Here is a 7544-nt window from a genome sequence, read left to right on the forward strand (position 1 = left end):
AGATGTAATTTATGCCACTTTTAATTTATATGTTATTTTTGGGGTGGGGTTGCAAAACCTTCCAAACCCAAGTAAATGTTTAGATGTTTTGGTGTCTGATCATTCAAAACAATTAATCCGCTTTGCTAACATTTAATATCTTTGAAAATAAGTCTTTTACATAAGCTTAAGCTTTAACGCTTTGCAACTAATAAGTCCAATAAACATGACTAATGAGTCATGTTTATTGGACAGAGTCCAGATTATCTTAATGACACAAGTCAATGATAAAACATCTGAGTACCAGAGACAACTTTGGTGTTGCGCAGGGCTGACTGCTTGGACCAATGCTGCTCATTATTGAAGTGCTTACATTTGGTAAAAACAATTGTAATCAAGCACACAAAGCTGCTTTTGCTCATTCTGACTGGGATGATGTGTGTTTGACAAGTGTGCAAAGGGTTTTGGGATTTAAAGTTGTAGGTATGTTTGGGCCGTTATGAAATTTTCAGGAAATAACAAGGTATCCTGGTATTTACTCAAAAAACTAACACAAAATCTAATGCATTTTATGGTGACTGGCGACCTTTTCAGGGTGTCCCTTCTCTATTAGTTAATTAATTTAATTATTTTCTATTTTGCTTTTCTAAAATGGCCAAATGTTTTTGTTTTTTTAAGTGTTGCCTTTCAAAACGGAAAAAGAATATATATATCGGTACTACTCTCTGAAATGTCATATTTCCAAACCGCTGGATTTGTCTTCATTGAGCCAGTTGAGTTGAAGTTAAATTTGAAACTGCTGCATGTGTGCACAACCAAATCTTTCTCAACTAAAATTCCTCCTATGACTTTGATCGATATGTTTATGGGAAGTTCAGCCTCATTTCGTATTTCTCTTCGTTTGAGGACAGGTGCACGCTTCTATACAAATCACGATCAGACCTTTGGTGCAAACTAGTAATCGTCCTCTGCTGGTCTGTCCAATTTGAAAACGTCCTGAGTGAAAAATACGACGCGCTCCGTTGAAGTCTGGAACCATTTGCTTCTTACTTTTCCATGCCTTTAAAGTATTACAGTTGTCAAGCTTTTGGACTTGAGGAATACTTTAAACTCTTTCTTTCCCAATTATTCCCATAGTGACTATTTGCTTTGGTCTTTGCACTTTAGTCTGATGTTTTTGTTCCATTTATCTAAATGAAAAAAAGTGGTTTTAGGACGACACAGCAGGCCTGCTCTGAACCAACTCACCCAGCTTCCTCTTGCCTGGAGGCTGCTGTTCACCTTTGTTAGCACATGGGAAAGGCTGCATGTCACTGAGCTTACAGTGCAGCCGGTTCTTGCTGCGAGTTCGGCTTCTAATGAAACGAGCCCTTCTGCTTTCCTTTACCGCATTACGCCCTTAACTGAATCCAACGCGGACCCTTCTTGTTGCATTACTGTATTGTTTTGTCGCCAGGGCTGCAGATAATGCATCAATTTGTTCATGATAAGAACCGGAAAACGATCGCTGAGAGTGTGTGAACCTTGCTGGCAGCTTGTAAGTCTCATCTTGTGCAGATTACAGGTTGCCGAGACGTCGTCTTCTAACAGTACGTTTAATCCCGCTAAACCTTCTTCCTTTGGAGATATTAAGATGGATGCTTTAGTCGTTCTTTGGAAAGTTTCTCGTGACACACAGCTGCTGGTTCTGGAGTTTCTGTTTCCAGATTCGCATCATGATGTCACTACGCTGGATGTTTTCTCTCTCAGATGAGCCTCGCTGCTACCTGAAGGCCTCAAAGCTTCACTCTCTGTCGTCAGTTTTGTCTCTAAGCAGACAGAATAGCTTATTTGTTTTTTATTTTACATATTTGTTAAAACTGTCTCTATGAGATACGAGACACATAATATGTGAAAAAGAACCAAATTCTTCTGCCCAGCTGCAGAAATGCACTGATCTGACGGAATCAGCCAATCAGAGCCAGTAGGAGGGTCTTAGCGCTGTCAATCATCCTCTTGTACACAAGATTTTGAGACATTTGTTTCCCATAGTGGTTTTATGCTTTATCATTTTTACTGACCAGTTACATTTACCGACTCATGCTTATGTAAACACACAACAATATTATGGATCTGCGGTCCCGATCAGAGACGTGGCGCTTTGGCATTAGGAGATGTTCAAATACTCACACCTTACTTTAGAGGAGTCCCAACTCATAGCAGCAAAATAAGAGTGCAAATAAAAAAAAATGCAATAAAACTACAACATATTTTTGATGGATATTCATGAAAAGGAAAAAAAGTGACACACCATATACATCCCCTGTAATAGGAGTCATCGCTTGTGGCTTTGTTTTCCATATAAGATCATAATGAGCGTTTTCCCCAACGTGGCTTGAAATTGCAATGAGAAATGTAAAGAAAACATTTGTGAAATTCTCATCTTTCTCCGCACAGATCAACGTTTTCGTCGTGTTCATTCGCATTTGTGTTTAGGGAGAAAAGAAGCGAGAGCTGAGGATGAGCAGACGCTGCTTCCTTCGCTCCTGGTCGATTCCTCTTCAGGTTTTCTCTCCACTCGCTTGTGCTTTAAGCGTCTCTCGCTCTGTATGATCTGCTGCACTGCTCCCCATCACAGGCACCTCGCAAAATAAACACGAGCTAAACCGGTACCGCTGGCTGTCAAAGACCACTTCTCCGCTCTAAAATACGCCGTGTCACAAATCGACCTCTGACCCCCGAACCCCTCCCCCTCCCCACACCTGGGCGGTGTCCTCATTAACTCCAAGGTTTATTTAAATACAGATATTAGTTTTTAACTGTCTAATCCATCAGGAGCGACTGACGGAGGAGGAGTTTAATGGCTTCGCTCTTAGTTCGCTTTCTGAACATGGAGGAGCAAAAATATCTGATAAATGAAGAAAAGCTGCCGTGTTCTCCGTCACAGATGCCTCATGTCTGATATGTCGTAGATCCCCCGCTACGTTTTCAAATAATCACAAAGCAGCATTTCCGAATGAAATTCAAATGTCCCGCATTCTTACCTTTTAGCTTTGTGTGAAAATGCGCACACCTTAGGGAATCCTTACTTCTGCTGATTACAGTGCTGAGCTCATTGATGTTTTCATCAGAAACGTTTCCTTTAAATTACCTGCTGGCTTGTGACAGTTTCTACCTACCAGCACATTACGCCTTCTAATCCACCCAACAGGAGAACTCCAATAAAATTTAAAAAATGTGTTTAATTATATGATTTACACACAGAAGGTGCCGAGAATTTACACCTTGGTTCTAGGATCCAGCTTGTCGGGGCTTATAATGTAAATAAGCACACAAGAAATATCTGTTTGTTTGTTTTTAATCAGCTAATACATGACATGAGAGGTTAATATGGGGAAACGGCAGCTTTGCACTTCTGAAACCAAAATTTAAATTTATCAGCACAAACAAATAAAAACGTGTTATCTGTATAGCAAGGTGGTGGAGGAGTGATGATGTGGGCTTATTCTGCACTATTCTAGATCTCGAGCTAAAAGAGATGTATTCCTGCATTTGTTTTCTTCTATTTTCAAAATGTGTCACCTTTACATGTAATAGCAAATATTTAGCTTTGGACCATTTAAAATAAATCAGAATATTTTTGAAGAGTTCATCTTTTTCTATGACTTTATTACTGAGTGAAACATATTGTATAGATTAATTAAAGCCTTTATTCTTGTTAATTATGATTTTCCATTTTACAGCTAATAAAAACACGATATTTAAAATTAGAATATAACATTAGACCAATTAAAACAACATTAATTGTCCAGAAATGTAATTAAAACAATCTTTAATATGAAGGTGAGCTATTTTAATCTGACAAATGAGCCTCATCAGAACGCATAAATGTATTGGATATGACTGTAACTATTATTTGGTTTTTACAGTACAGTTATAAACATCACACAAGTTGACTGGAATATTCAGTCTTTTTTTTTCTTTTGTTTCTGTGATCAAAACTTTCACACAGACCTTCTCGCTTTACATATTTAAACTCGATAACGGTTCCTCGGGTTCCTCTCTGCCTCGTGTTGACCGAAATAATCTGAAGTACCTTTTTACAGAATCTCGACTGACAAAAAAGTCTCACCAGCAGCAAAAAGTCAAACTGTTCCTGAAGAAATAAAGTCTGGGAAATAAAGTCTGGGAATACTTACAGAGCTATTTCTACGACCGACGCTCCGCAGAGTCCTGTAATCTACAAACAGATAAGACTTGAGACAACAGCGAAGCCTCAATGAGGTTAGCGACCTTCCAAAATTCCTCCCAAAGCACGGCACCGTCTCATAAAGGGAGATTCAAAGACAAGATCTAAGAAGCTTTGGGCCTCTTTCACCTCAAAGGTCAATGCCTGCCCTCCCATCTGAAACGCAGAAAGTGAACATGGCCTCCGTGAGCAAGTGGCAACAGGAGCGTTTCCATCTACCTGGAGGAACATCAAAGGGGTGGTATTCTGTAAAATCACTTTGTTTAGGCTTTACATCATGTTACAATGTTATTTCCTCGTCAAAAACGCACCTGGAGTGTTGCTTTGATTCGTTCAGGTATGTTCGAGAAATCCCATGGCAACCATTCAGCTGTGCGAAACTCCTGGGTGGACCTGGCACCTCGTCCGAGATCCAGCTTCCAGGTTTCTGAACTTCCACATCACAGAGCAGACCTCTGCTCAGCTCCTCCAGACTAGCCAGCGGTAATTAGCAAACACCTGGTGGCATGAAATTACAAAGTCAAATTTCTTTTAAGTCATATTTGATACATCAAGCGTATTTGTAACAACTGAATTGTGCAAAACAAAGAGTACTGTCCCTTTAAATCTCACTTCAATGAACCTCCCTGAACCTTTTACAAAACGTTCTGCAGACTGATGTGTGGAGGTTTGACCAGTCCAAAGGTGCTTTTCAAACTTGCAGTAAGAATCATTGGGGACCTCCCATATGCGGAGGAACCATGAATCCTGCTTTCTAAAAGACTAGTTGGAAGAACATCTGGTCATCAGACGGTGAGCTGAAGCCAAAGCAAAACTGGATTTTGCAGTTAAAAGATCCCAAACATTTACATCCACATCTGAGGGGCCCAAAGGCAACAAGATAGATGTTTCAGCGTCCCTCATTCCAGGGCCGGTCATAAACCCTTACTGACCTCAGAACGCTTTCACCTCACACAAACACACACACAAACACACGCACACACACACACTCTCTGCGCTGCGGCAGCATTAAACAGGCTCTGGAGAGACGAGTGTGTTTGTTCTGCAAAAGGGTGACATCAGAAATGAAGTCATTAAGGTATCATGAAGTACATCTTCCTCCATTGGCGCACAGAGACCATTCAGTGTGACTGCAGCTCTTCATAGACGGATTATAAACACAATACGGGGATTACAGGACTACATTACAAGCTTAGAGGGACGCATGCAGGAGCTCTGGTGTCATCTCGGATGTCACAGAGCTCCTTCCCCTTCTCGGGTGGTTTGGTTCATCCCGGGCTGTCATGGTTCTGATCATTCATCGTCTGCTTAAACCCGTCTCAGGCACTAAAACTCCCCGCTTGGACAGAATCCCAGTTGCTGCTTTGGCTATTTTTTATTTTTTTTTCCCAGCAGCAGGAATGCCTCACTCTTCGCCGTGACTCCTCGTGTTCACCGTTTCACAAAGACAGGCAGCTCCTTTCCCAGATTCCGCAAACGTAGACTTTTATGGGAATTCCTCGCACACTCCATATGGTCTGTCGCGGCGCTTCATGAAAGGTAGAGGAAGTTCAGCGCTGGAAAGAGAACTTTGTGTAAAAATAGCACTGCAGTTGCATTAACCGTAAAAGTAAGCAAATTGAAATGACAAAGAAAAATTAGCTTAACAGAAACAGGGCAATTTAAAAAAAAAAAAAAGGTTTTTGCACCAGGATGAGGTGGTTTGTCGCCCGAATTGACAACCTGGAGTGACTCTTACTTAATGGAAACACAGTAGTTGCAAAGTTGTGTTTTTTCGACAGAATATCGACAAAGACTCGCACACATTTGTAATGGAGACGCACCTTGTGACCGTCAAGCTTTTATTCTCTCAGGGTTTCCCCCAGTATACCATAAGCCTGGCGGGCCACCAGGATTTACTTGGACCCCCACCAGGCTAAGTGTTTACTGATTTTACGTTTTTTATTGCTTGAATGTTTTTAAGTCGGGATTTAGGTATCTTTAATAATGTCTTTCAATAACACATAATTACCTAGTAATAGTTAAACATTTTCTGTGAACATTAAAAACTTTTTTTAAACTCAAAAACATGGTAGGTCGCTGGACACTGCCCTATAGCGCCCCTAGCACTGGGCTCACCAGGTTTGCTCTACTTTATGAAATATACTGATTCTTCATGACTCGTGTCATCTTGCTCTATTAAGGACGTCATAAATTTATGCTCATGGATATTGTGGTTTCCTGTGATTCCAGCTTTTTCTTTCGATGATGTAACTGAGACCTGACATGTGGAGCGAGAGGGGAATCCTCCCCAAACACACAATGGGCTTCCCCCCTACAGCTAACAAAGGCAAACAATAACAGGAGGCGTATCGCTGCGCACACGGTAACGTTAGAGTTTTGCTCGCTGATCTTTTTGCTTTGTGCTGAATGTGCTGTACATGTTTTTGAAGAGGATGTGCTTTCAAACATAGCATCATCTCTCTTATTTGTGGACGTGAGTTATTGTGCCTTTGAGGTAAATCCTGGTCCAGAGCAGAGTCCTGAGCGATACCAGAAATATCCTGGAGCTGTTTCTGTGCTGCACCTTAGGAAATACCTCTGGGTAGCTCAAAGGTTAGGACACAAATCCATGGTTCATATCACTGGATTAGTGTTTCATTGTGATAAAAACAGAAACCAAATCATGCAAAATTTGTCCATCTGGCTCTCATATAGTCAACAAATCTGAAAAAAAAAAACGTTATGTCATATAAAGTTCTGCAAGGAGAAAGTTTGGTTGCTTTCACACCTGATAATCCGGTAAACTCAGTTCAATTGAGAACCAAAATCGCAAAATGTGTCTAACAAACCAAACCTTTTAAGCAGCCTGTTCCCCTTCTGGCCTGTGGCGGCGCTGTACCGAGAACCACTGAAGGAAACTACGTGAAAACCTCTGAAGTAGAAACTGAATACTGCAAACATTATTGTTTTCTTGACGAAAATATAACCCAGTTTACGGAAGAGGATTAGGGCCACTGGGGAAAAAACAAAAAATTCTGACTTTAATCTCAGGATTCTGAGATTAAAGTCAGAACTATTTTATTATTTTTTTCCAGTGGCCCTAATCCTCTTCCGTACCCAATTGGACATGAATGGCATCTACTTTCCACAAGGAAACGAGCGAACTTTGTGAAATTAGAAAAGATGACGGATTCCTTCTCAACCACCAAAACATTCTCCGTTGGAAACATGTTTTACTCCCCTGATGTGAAATAAAGCAGTGAAAGACTGGGCCCTTGAGGCTGTTATTTTTTACATAACATCATCACACTTCAACTTCTGAACGCTTTCTCAGTTCTCATCCCACGTACCTGTT

The sequence above is a fragment of the Poecilia reticulata genome, linkage group LG14 (genome assembly GCF_000633615.1).
Source record: "Poecilia reticulata strain Guanapo linkage group LG14, Guppy_female_1.0+MT, whole genome shotgun sequence".
Lineage (NCBI taxonomy): Eukaryota > Metazoa > Chordata > Actinopteri > Cyprinodontiformes > Poeciliidae > Poecilia > Poecilia reticulata.